The sequence below is a fragment of the Lynx canadensis genome, chromosome B1 (assembly GCF_007474595.2).
Source record: "Lynx canadensis isolate LIC74 chromosome B1, mLynCan4.pri.v2, whole genome shotgun sequence".
Taxonomy (NCBI): domain Eukaryota; kingdom Metazoa; phylum Chordata; class Mammalia; order Carnivora; family Felidae; genus Lynx; species Lynx canadensis.
In genome coordinates this window covers 122,058,722-122,072,066 of record NC_044306.2, presented here as the reverse complement: position 1 = coordinate 122,072,066, position 13,345 = coordinate 122,058,722, and positions in this window count along the sequence as shown.

The following is a 13,345-nucleotide window of genomic DNA, read 5'->3' as shown; positions in this document are numbered from 1 at the left end:
TTACATTTCTCCTCATAGAGCTATCGATTGATATTCCTGATGACACGGTGTCTTTGTAACCAGGGTTAGCCTCGGGAAGCGAATCCCTTAGGAGTGTGCCGCTCTTCTTCAGAGCTGAGGTTTGTACCTTTGACTGTGATTATCCCCTGGAGGGCCTACCACCCTTGGAGGTCCTGAATGGGTGTTCTGCCTTCCCAGACAGCTCTGTCTTTGCCGTAACTAAAACAGGACCCGGTTCTAAATGAGTGTTTCTTAAACAGTGGTCTATGGAGTATTTACATAAGAATCATCTGGGCTGTGTCTTGTAGTGTAGATTCTGGGCCACAAACTCAGGCTAATTGAATTTATCTCTGGCAGGAAGCCCCAGGAATCTGTAGTTGATCAAGCTTCCCAGGTGATTTTCATGCACATGCCATTTTAAAAGCCATCATTCAATATTATGAGCTCTGATAATGAGAGAAATGCATCCTCTGTATTTATTGTAAGAGTTCTAAATTTTACACACGTGTTGTGTATTAATGCTATAGAGAGCATATACAGAGGCAAAAATAAATATTAAAACATTGACCTTTAGAATGAATAAAAATGGAAGTTCTGCTACATGTCTATATTTATGTCTATATTCTAATGGTTGTATTGTATTTACTCACTTTGGATTCACCCGTTCCTTTTTTTTAAGTTTATTTTTATTTATTTTGAAAGAGAGATGCAGAGCATCGGGGGGAGGGGCAGAGAGAGAGAGAGAGAGAGAGAATCCCAAGCAGGCTCTGTGCTGTCAGTGCAAAGCTGGACAGAGGGCTCAAACCCACAAACCGTGAGATCACGACCTGTACTGAAACCAAGAGTTGGATGCTTAACCAACAGAGCCACCCAGGTGCCCCTTGATTTTCCTGTTCTAAACCTTAGGGGAGCTGGCTAGGCTGAGGTTTATTTTCAATAATTTTATAAAAGGGAACTAACACAAATGCTTCAAATGAATTATTGGGAGTATTGTCTTTCAACCATGATAATACCCAGGCTACACCCCAGACCAATTAAATATGAATCTGGGATGGGACTCAGGCTTGAGTATTTTTAAAAGTTCCCCGTGCCATCTCAATGTGCAAAAAGGTTGAGAATGTTGCTATGGGAACAATGCTTCTTAAACTTGAACGTGCATCAGAATCACCTGGAGAGCTTGTTAAAACACAGATTCTTGGGCTCTATTTGTAGATAGGTCAGGGGTGCTGGTGGTGGTGGCGTTGATTTCGTGTTTCTAACCAGCTCCCAGGTGAAGCTGATGTTACTGGTTTACAGACCACTTACTCTCAGTAGCACCGCATTACGGTGATGGTGGAGCCTCTCCAAACTTCCTGCCAGCTCTTCGCCTGTTTTGCCTTTTACTGGTTAAAAATTTAGATTCAGCCTATGCCTATATTAATGAATCATTCCTTTGGGAATATAATAATTCCTTAAAACTGGTTTCATCCTTAGCTCTATCTTACATATTTGAGAAAGACCAATTATCACTCACTGTGTACTGCCATACCCCGATCATAAATGCTGTGACCTAAATGAATTAATATGGTCGTATTATCTTGGCCATGTGATGACCGACACGTTGACAAGTTTATTGAGCTACCTTTTCTTCTTTACTGAAAATGGTAATATCATATAGTCTCGATCCTGATTCCTACGACTGAAGGTCCTTCCTCTTTCCAGAATTAGGTCTTGCTGGAGTTCTTTGGTACCAATTCTCAAATCTCAAAAGTAGAGACAGAGGAATAGGCATGAGGATGCTCAGTTCCAGTCTGACTTTGCCATTAAATTCTCTGTGTATGTCTAAAAAAGACATGTTCAACTTTCTGGGTCTCATGTTCTTCACCTATAAAATAAGGAGTTGGACAGGTGAATATTTTTAAGTTCTTCTTCAGTTCCAAAATTGTCTTCTCTGCAATTTTACAAACACCAGGCCTAGAGCTAAAAGGCTACTGTGTGAGTTTGTGTTGATTCGGTAATTCCGTACATTAAAATCAAAGGTGGTTCAAATGCTTAGCTCTCCGGAGCTTTACTTGTCAGCTTTTAGGGCAGAATGAGTACAATTAAAATGGGTATAGTTTCATGGTGGCTTTGCTTCATCCTTCTGGGGCTAGGAAACCTCTCCAGAGAATCACCTCAATGATGAAAATCACCAGTTTCAATCTTCCTTTGGCAAAACAAAAGGACTCCGTTATGCTGGCAGAAATTGTATTCTTCTGTATAAAATCCTGCGTGCCAAATAAAGAAACTTGATAACATTATTGCCGGATTAAAAAAGAAAGATTAATGATTTTTAATAAGGTTACAAATTGGAGCTTCTAATCTGTTAGCCTGATGTGGAGCTGGTAGGTCATTGACAGCAAAGCTCTTGCATGGGAGGGATTTAGCATATGACTAATTTTAAGGGCTAACAACCTAGTAACACAGAAAGCTTGGGAAAATTAAAAGTATTATAGGTGTTTTAAAGAAAAAAATGTAGATTATACAACTAACTTTTGATTACTCAAAAATTCCTCTCTGGACATATTTCCCAAGGAAATAATTAGAAATGTGGTAAAAGCTGTGTTCACGAAGATGCTGAGGGTAGGGTTATATAAATATACAATAGAAAAATATTGGAGCAGCCAATATCCACTAATGGAGTAGTTAAATGAATTACTCTATCCACAGGGTTTGAATAATATGAAGACGTAAACTGAAATATAATTATACAAAAACATGGAAAAAATAGTTATAATATGTTAACTGATAAAACCCAAGGACAGACTAGGTACCGTAGTAATCATGATACAAAATCATGAATATTGAAAAGGTGGTAACATTATGCAATAGTTACATAAGAATCAAGAGGTTGTGGGTGACTTTTCCCTCTACTTTCTCAACTTTCCGTAGTGTTTCTGGGTTACCTTTACATCACAGTGGTTCGGAGCACAAATGTTGCCGCCATATGCCTGTGTTCAAACCTGGCGCGGCTTCTTACCACCTGGGTGAATTCGTAAAATTATTAACCTCTCCTCTCAGTTTCCTCGTTTCGGAAATGAGGATAATTCTAGCAACTCCCTCATAGGTTGTGAAGATTTAATGAATTTATATAAAAATCACTTAGATCAGAGGATAGGACATGTGGCAAATATTATGTAAGTGTTTGCCCTTTATTATTGTTTAAAATAATTTATTTCATCTATAATGTCTTTTCTATTGATAGAAATATTGCACTTTTTTTTTAAATAAAGAGAATATAAAAGTTTCTTCCTCAGATCACTTGGCCCCTCTGACACATAAACACCAATCCCCCACAATGCAGGAAAAATTACTGGTAAGTTTATGTATTTTATACATAATCCCTCTCCACTCAGACTCTCATTTTCTATCTTATTTGTTGGAAAGTTTCTTACAGTACACTTAGATACACCAATCGATTTACAGGTACTCACATAAATATGAGGATCAGTGATTACCACCGAAGTTGAAATAAGATCTATGACTTCTTTTTGCTTGAGTCTCTGAAATCACCAGAGTTCATAGCACCCAAAGATGCTATGATTCTTGTCAGCAAATAAGGAAAACTTAGGTTTTTAAACAACAGTCTGTTATAAGCAATTTTATTTCAGAAATTGTTGGGAGCTAGAATCTGACTTTACTTTTTCTAAGACTCCTTGGCACGGAATTTGTTTCCATAGTTATGAGGCAATACAGAAGAACCAAAACTCAAACTCATTAAAAATCAGATAAGCAAAAAACTTTTAAGTAAACTTTTAAAATGAGAAAATAGTTGGAATATTTGGAAGTGGATGAGACCTAGATATTGATAAATATTAGTAGTGACATGTAGATATTCCTAAATATTTAGTTAAAATTTTTAATTTTTTTAAATGTTTATTTATATTTGAGAGAGAGAGAGACAGAGTGTGAGCAAGGGAGGAGCAGAGAGAGGGAGAGGAGACACAGGATCCGAAGCAGGATCTCTGAGCTGTTAGCACAGAGCCCAACGTCGGGCTAGAACCCACGAACTGTGAGATCATGACCTGAGCTGAAGTCGAAGGCTTAACCGAATGAGCCACCCAGACACCCCTTAGTTAAATATTTTAAAGTGGAAGAAAGTTCCTAGGTCCACGACTACATTGTCCCTAATACAGCTCCTCACAGGTGACAATTTTTTTTTTTTCACTTCTTACTGTTATTACTTCCATATACTTAAATAATGTGCTAGTACTTCTAGGTCTTGATTTTTTCTAATCTGACAAACTGTTTTACCTGGCAAGTTAGTGCATTCGTCTGTGTGATGACTGCTTGGATATTTGAAATGAATTGCACAATCTTATTTTGTGTTCTCTTTCTCCATGCTTTCCCCTCCCTCCATCAGTTTCTGTCTTTTTGGATTTATCAAGATTTTTAAAATTCTCTTATTTGCTTTAGTTAGTTTAGAAGTTATGAAGTATATGTCTGCTGGGAATTTGACTTAACTAGCTTAAATTGATCGATTTTTAAATGTGAAGGAGTGCCTGGGTGGCTCAGTCAGTTAAGCGTCCAACTTCGGCTCAGGTCATGATCTCCCGGTTTGGGTTCCTGTCAGCTGTGCTGACAGCTTAGAGCCTGGAGCCTCCTTCAGATTCTGTGTGTCCCTCGCTGTCTGCCTCCCCCCCACCCCATGCTCTGTCTCTCTCTGTCTCTCAAATATAAATAAACATTAAAAAAACTTTAAATGTCAAACCGAAATTTTAATTTGCCTATAAACCCAATTTTGTCATGATATAGTATTCTTTTCATACATTGCTGTTTCCGAGTTGCTAATACTCCAGAAAGTTTTCTATCTGTATTGATGAGTAAGATTGGCCTCTACTACTCTTCCCTTTTACTGACATTGTCGGGATTCACCACCGAGGCAATACTAATTCTTAACATCAGTTGAATCAGTTGAGAAGTCAAACATTTTTTTCAGTTCTTTGGAGGAGCTCGTGTACAATTAGCATTGTCCTTCCTTAAATGTTCAGTAGAACTCAGCAGTGAAACAATTTGGACCTCGAGTTTTGTGGTAGAAAGTTTTATATTACCGACCTCATTAATTCAACATTAAAATGTTTTAAGAATTTATTTCATACAAATTAAAAAATTTTGTCTGTAGAATCTGTAATGATGTTATGCATTTTCAGGACTGAACTGTGCCTCCCTCTCTTTCTCCATCAGCCTGTTAATGTTAATAGTTTTATCAGTTACTTTTGACTTTGTGACCCTCTGTATTATGTGTTTGTTTTCTATTTTGTATGAATATCATCTCTTTCTTTGAACTGATTTTCCTCTAACTTCTTGTGAGGGACTCCTAGCTCCTTTATTTAAGGCTGTGCACTTCACTCTACATAGTGATTTCGCTGCAACCTGTGAATTTTGTCAGGAAGTATTTTCAGATTTTACAAAGAAATTGATCATGAAGCAAGAGGTGGACTGTACATGCTATGACCTATTTCCTGATCACCCTTCAAGAAGAAATCATTGATCCCCTCATTTGCTGAGAGTCCTCTGGCAGAAGGCCTAAAGCTTAAGGCCCCTTTCCTGTACTGCCTTGCCTGGTGAACGTGCCTCACTCAGGGTTATGCTTCCTTCTTTGGGCACTCTACACCTAGTACCTGACTGAGGTAGGCTAGAAATTCCTGACCCTCCATGTTTATAGCCGCTCTATCAACAGTAGCCAAGTTATGGGAAGAGCCCAAATGTCCATCAACTGATGAATGGATTAAGAGGTGGTATATATATATATATATACACACACAATGCTACTTGGCGATGAAAAAGAATGAAATCTTGCCATTTGCAACAGTGTGGATGGAGTTGGAGGGTGCTATGCTAAGCAAAATAAGCCAATTAGAGAAAGACGGATATCACATGATTTCACTCATATGTGGAATTTGAGAAAGTTAACAGATGATTATAGGGGAAGGGAAGGAAAAATAAGATAAAAACAGAGAGGGAGACAAACCATAAGAGACTCTTAAATATACAGACAGCAAACTGAAGGTTGACAGGGAAGAGAGCGTGGGAGGGTGGGGAAAGTGGGTGATGGGCATTAAGGAGGGCACTTTTGCAGATGAGCACTGGGTGTTATATGTAAGAGATGAACCACTGGATTCCACTCCTGAAGCCAAGACTACACTGTATGTTAACTAACTTAAGAATATGTTAAAAGAATAACAAAAATAAATAAATACATTCCTGACACTCCCCAGTTTGGGACAACACTTACAGGTCAGCTTCAAAACCCCCCCTAGAGTCTGCTCAGGTCTCTGTTGAAGTTTCCCAGGTATACTTCTTCAGTCCAATATTGTTTTCTTCTCTTTATTCCCACAGGTATTGATCCCAAGAGTTTTCTAAAAATCCCCCGGAGGGGTAATCTCTGTATCATTCTTTCTCTCAGGGAATTAGACCTTTGAGAGAAGACTTTCTGGGAGAAATGATATTCAAGCTGAGAACTAAAGTAGCTGTCTAGAAGATAGGTGCGGTAACTACCAACAGCCAGCTCACTGGGTGGGGAGGAGAGGCGTGTGCATGTGTAGGTGTGCTAAAGTGGAGTGGTGGTGGGGAAGCATGGTGGTATGAGAGAAAGAGCTAGAAAAGCATGTTTACCTAAACCACGGAGGAGTTTAAAGTCTCCCTTGAGAAGTTTTGGGCCTTCCATCCCATTAGAAGTCCTACAGTTGTAGGTCCTGGGCACGGTTCATTGATTAGAAGGGCTAGGTGGGAACTCTTTGCCAGATAGAATTCAAGAATATACGTGGAGCCAAATTTCGTTCAAATAGTAAAGATATTACCATTTCTTGAAGTATGATAGCACTTAGCCAACAACAAATGTTTGCAGATAGAAATGATCACTAAGTGATTCCAGAGTGTTTATCCACTTCCTCATTAGAAGTCCATTTCACTGTTGACTTACCCAGCAGGATTTTGGAAAATGTTTTTACTCTATTGGGAACATGTAGCCTTCTATTCTTATGGCTTGCAGGCAAATGGCACCCACAGGGAAAATTCTGCACATTGTCAGTTCTCAGATATGCAACCAGCTCACTGATGTGCTTTATTAAAGGCATAAATCTGAACTTGTGCTGAATATGTACAAAGGAAATTTGATTTGTTCATCTTTATAACATCAAAGAGTTACTCCAGTTCCAAAGGCAGCCTATTTACTGTCTCATTAAAGGATCAGCACCACAGTAATGTTTTCCAATAGGTGGTGTCACCGACAGCTTGGAGTTCCCTAGGTTTTAAATGCACTGGAGAGGGGCGCCTGGGTGGCTTGGTCGGTTAAGCATCCGACTTCGGCTCAGGTCATGATCTCACAGTCTGTGAGTTCGAGCCCCGCGTCGGGCTCTGTGCTGACAGCTCAGAGCCTGGAGCCTGTTTCAGGTTCTGTGTCTCCCTCTCTCTGTGACCCTCCCCCGTTCATGCTCTGTCTCTCTCTGTCTCAAAAATAAATAAACGTTAAAAAAAATTAAAAAAAAAAATAAATGCACTGGAGAATGCAACATGATCCTATAGAAAATTCAAGCTAATACCTATTTCTTCAATTGTCAATAATTTATCAGCTACGGAAAAAGCACTGATTTTTTATTATTATAAAAACGCAGTAAAAAAATTAAGCTTTTTGGTTAGGAAAAAACCTCTTTAAGTATTCAGAGAATCCACGTAGAAGTAGGTGGCAGAAGGAGAACGAAGGGGAGGGGGTGAGGAAAGTAAAAGAATATCTACCTTTACTTGACTGGAGAGAAAAATAATGATGTTTTTATAAAGATTTGAATAAACACTTCAAAGATCTGCCACCAGCAAGAAAGGTCAATAGAGTCCCTTTGATAATGGATCCAGCTGAAAGTAGCAAACCCTGTTGCATAAATACAGGACTTCAAAAGCAGTATTGCAACTCCTGAATGACAGGTTGTTAACCTTACCAGTTCAGTGTATCCAGGAGAAAACAATGTTTGTGTATGGAGTTTCATCAAAACAATTGGTAGGCACAGTGATATTTTGCGGTGTAGCTCAACACAGGGAAGTCATTTCTTGCCCATGTAGTAATCCAGTGAGGACTGGTCATATGTTCCCACATACCTGTAGTGGAGGCTGGGAGGTGTAATCTGTGACTGGGAACCCACTTTGCAATGTCACCTCTGTATACTCTGGTAACTTTGGGGTCAGTTAACTCTCTTCCACATGAGCCATCACTGTCCTCAGAAAATTGCAACAGATCTCTTTTGATTGGTTTTTCTGATAATTCCTGCATTGATATGCAAACACCTAATCTATATGTAATCCTCTGCATTTAGGAAAAAAATGATTATGTTCAGTTCAATTGAATAAAAATTGTTGTATTAAATATTATGGGGATCTGATGTTGTTGAGGTTCAATGTTAGATTCTGTGAATAAGATATTATTAGGGTCTTCAGGGAACTCTTAGAGAATATATTGTAATAAAACTCAACTTCAATAAAATGTAGTAAGTGCTAGTTTCTTTTAAGAGTCCTAGATGTTTATTCTTCCTATAGTTGAAATAAGGAATCATTCATTAGAGGATTGTCAGAAGCTCAGATACAATTGTACTGACATTTGAATAAAGTTTTTTGGTGTCATGTGTCAAATGAAACAAACTTGATAAGATTTTAGTATATCTCCTACACACACACACACACAGTGGAATATTACTTGATGATCAAAAAGAATGACACCTTGCCATTTGCAACGATGTGGATGGAACTAGACTGTATTATGCTAAGCAAAATAAGTCAGTCAGAGAAAGACAAATATCATATGATTTCACTCGTATGTGGAATTTAAGAAACACAACAGACCATAGGGGAAGGGAAGGAAAAATAAGATAAAAACAGAGAGGGAGGCAAACCATAAGAGACTCTTAAATACAGAGAACAAACTGAAGGTTGCTGGAGGGGCTTCGGGTGCAGGGATGGGCTAGATGGGCGATGGGCAGTAAGGAGGGCACTTGTTGGGCTGAGAACTGGGTGTTATATGTAAGTGATGAATCACTAAATTCTCTTCCTGAAACTATTATTACTCTATGTGTTAACTAACTTGGATTTAAACAAAATAAACAAAGATAAAAAAAAAAAGATTTTAGTATGGTCCTAACATGTAACCATGTAGAGAACTTTATACTGCATTGAAAATGTCTGATTTTGAAATAAACTCTCCTCAGTTCTGTCTTTCCAAAGTGGAGGAGCAGCAGACTCAGACTAGCCAATGTGATTTTTATTCCATAATATGCCACATGCAGTCAGTCTTCTAACAACTAATAATTGGTATTTGGTCTTAATGAGCTCTAGTTCAAGAAGTTTTCCATAGCACAGAGGAGTTTGACATTCCACATAACAGCACAACCACAGCATATACAATCAATGCTTCGTCTTTCTTATATCATTACTTGCTATGTTCTTCAGTGCCCTCCACAGCCCAGAATTACTACTCCTAATTCCACCCTTGTGCTTTTTGATAAAGAATCAAATACAGTTTTGGATCTTCAGATGGAATTAGTTATTGTAATGGAAAGAAATTAAACCCCAAAGGACCGGGTCTGCCATTGGGTGGCCTGAAATATGCATTTCACCATTCAGTGCCTTAGTTTCCTCATGTGTGAGAGTCTCACAGTCATGAAGCTACAATTTTCTATGCATTTTGTTTAGTGAGTCTATTACTCTAGTATATTTCTGTACAATTATGTTGTCTATGTAGGGAATTCCAACGTAAAAAAAAAAAGCCCATTGGATATAGGCTATAGCCTTTTTGTTATTTAGATACAACCTACCTACTTGTTCAACTTGGAAATCAGTTGTTCACACTACCTTCGTTTATGTCTTTAGCTTCTTCTGTGCTGCATCTTTCTTATCTCCGTAAATACAAATTATCGACTACCTGAAACTAACTCCATAAGCTATGAGCTTAAAAATTGCACAATTCTTCTGTTTGGCAGTACTCGAAGGAGGAAGATAATGTATTGCAAATAAATAGGCTTGGTTTTGGGACTGCTTCCAATTTTGAATCCTTGGCAATGTTGGACTTCCACTGGAAAATAAAATTAGCCAAAGCTCTAGCTCAAAATCTTTTGAAAGATAAAGCTCTGGGGATTACTCTAATGTATTCAAGGTGTCCATGCGCCTTGAGTATGGCTAATAATAAGCTCCCTGGAAAATATGATGAAGATGCTGGCAGGTTATCAAAGTTCAACAAAAATCAACTTCATGCACATCTAAGGCTACCATTTCCAAAACAGATCAGTGGATTTTAGGTTTATTGTTTCATTTGGAATGTTAAGTTTGGGAGTGTGGGAGGCATTTTTCATCATCATAGGGAAGAGGACAATAAGCCTCGCCTCCCATATTCAGTGTGTATCTGCTTGCTGTTTTATCTTAGCATCTGAAATTCAAAGTAGCTTCCTCCAAAGCAAAAGGCCACCCAGGAGCTGGAATGAAACGAGCACGAGGAGGAATTTGCGGTGAGATTTGGCCACAGTCCCTGAAAGCCCCCTTCCTGCATTTTTTCAGAGTGTAGGGTAATATTTGAGTGTCCGTAACGTGATAGATGTTCTATCCCCCCAGACTCAGTCTTGGGGAATTCTTCTCGGAGTGATTGGACTTCAGAAGTGAATAAAGGTATTACTTGCCTATTCCAAAATTCAGAGACACTGATGAAAATATTTCAGATCATAAGAATTTCCCTAGTAATCCAGCTACATATCAGGTTCATAGAAAAGGGTTTAATTTTCATAACTGAATAAACTCCCTTTCTATTCAGGAATTATGTAACTTCCAGCCGTCATTTTTAACTAAGGAGATGAAATGAAGGTTGAATCAAAGTCATCTGTAACACTTTCTCAACTCTCACCTTCTCTCCTCTCAACAGGCCCCATTGTCTCCCCAAGAGAAATTCTAGCACATTCTTGCCCGTGAGGCAGCATGTTAGAAACTGCCACTGGGATCAGTAGTTACTTATAAGAGTGGGTTGTATCTCCCGGATGCTGGAGTGGGAAAAATGTTGAGAAATAGCTCTGCTGTCTTAGAGCAACATTTCTCAACAGTGTCCTTAGCCCTTCGAGGATCTGTGAAGTTAGTAATGGAGACCTGCAGGCGATGTTCATTATTTTTTAAAGCAACCTTATGGAACCTTTATATCCACTGACAATGAAGCTGCTCTAGCTGCTGGCTGAAACCTGGTCTCTTGTCTTCAAGCTAAAATTATATCAAGTCATGGTGATGATGTAACTATTGCAAGCTATGTGGAAGCTCTGATGAACATTTACATGTTCCTTGATGAATAAGAACGGAAAAAAGTGACCTGCTATTTAATTACGTCTAGTCATTTCACAGACTATTTCAAAACATGGGACATATAGAAGAAAAGTAATTAAAGGGCATGTGGCACTAAAATGTTGGGAAACCACTGACCTCAAATGAAGTAAGATTCAGCACAGGGGAAATATCTGTTGATTTCTCTTTAATGAATAGCTTTCTTATTGATAGTAACATCTATAAATACATCTCTCCCCCCACTCCCCCCGTACATATACACAGATTTGTACTTTGTTCTATAATCGGTAAGACTGAAGAAAGAAGAACAGATCTACTAATTAAGGATAGAACTCTTAATATATTGACAGCTATAGTCATTTTTTAATTTTAATTATGATCTTTTGAAATAATTCACATTTGATTAATCTCCAGTAAATTTGAGTTCCACACCCTTGCTCTTCCTAGAATGGGTGCTGTGGGTGGTGAGATCGTGGGAGGCTCAACTTCAGAATGCATTTTTACAAAATTACTATTATCAGTAAGTTCTGGGTCTTACATAAGGTGTGAATGATTGACCTTAAAAATATATCTGCAACTACGATGCTTATTAATATAGTTCTTACTGTTTTTTTGTATAATGGGTGATAAATGAAAGTTCGGTCATTTGGGTGTCTTTCTTTCTGTAGAACTAGCAAGAATTTCTACCAGCAAGCTATCATTAAGAAAGTCGTTACTAAAAAAAGAAAATTATGGGAGGAGACCCTGAAAGCTACCAGATTTTAACTTTTGGAGAGCAGCAGAAAGCTATTAGTCCTTTTTCTATTTTCCTTCTAATACCAATTAGATTGAAGGGGGGAAGGACAAGGTGGCAGCACTTTGTTAAATGGCGGTGAGGCATGAGGCCATGAGAAGGGTGACGGGTTCCAGGTGAACAAATATCTGGGTCTGTTGGTTTGATCTTTAAGGTATCAGTAAGAAAACAATAAAGAAAAAAAGTGGGAGAAAAAAATGGGAAAAAGAAAAAATGGGAGAAGGCAGACTTGCTGATTTTCCTCCATGGGAGAAAGATGTCTTAATTCTGAAATGAAAGTGCATTCTACAAGAAATCTGCTTTGTAAGGGAATTGCCAACAGGTTCTTGAGATTACACGTCATCCTTTCAGGTTACTTGAACGGAGAGAAAACATACATGATCGATATGAACCCCACCTCATTCGCATATTTATTTAACAATATTTCAGCGCTCTTGGAGTCATACTCTGTTAGATTATTTATTCGGTTAGTGGTCATAGCGACTCCTCAGTCAGATTTTAAGAAAAGGAGGTTCGACAGAGAAGGAAAAGAAATAAAGGATGCATACCTTTGCACTTTGTGAAATAATACGTGAATTCATCTTTTTGAAACCCCCTTTTCATCCCTGCCCGTTCCCATTGTAAAGCAGAAACAGTAGTTGGAAACTCAAAAGCGGTTTAACATCTGTGCCACTTCACATGTAGAATATCTGTTCTCGGGGCGCCTGGGTGGCTCAGTCGGTTAAGTGTCTGACTTTGGCTCGGGTCATGATCTCACAGTTCATGGGTTCGGCCTGTGTGGGGCTCTGTGCTGACAGCTGAGAGCCTGGAGCCTGCTTCTGATTCTGTGTCTCCCTCTCTCTCTGTCCATCCCCTGCTTGCACTCTGTCTCTCTCTGTCTCTCAAGAGTGAGTAAATAGATGTTTAGACAAAAAAAATTAAAAAAAAAAAAAAGATTATCTGTTCTCAATCAGTGTGCAATCTATCTAGATCGCCAGGAGAGAGGAAGCCCATGATGCAGAAACTCAAGAACCGACATAGCATAGAGCCTTTCTTCTGTGGGCCATCTAGTCAAAGGGCTCAGAACAAAGGAAGAGAGTGTTCCAGGTTTCCATGTGCTCTGAGTGCCTAACAAACAGTCACAGGGAAAAAAAAGTCAGAGATCGTTGCCCCTAGGTCAGCAATTTCAAAGTTATCTTCACCCCACTTTGAACTTCTTAGCGACTTTTTTATCCTTTGCCTTCTTCCTCCCCAACAGAGTAC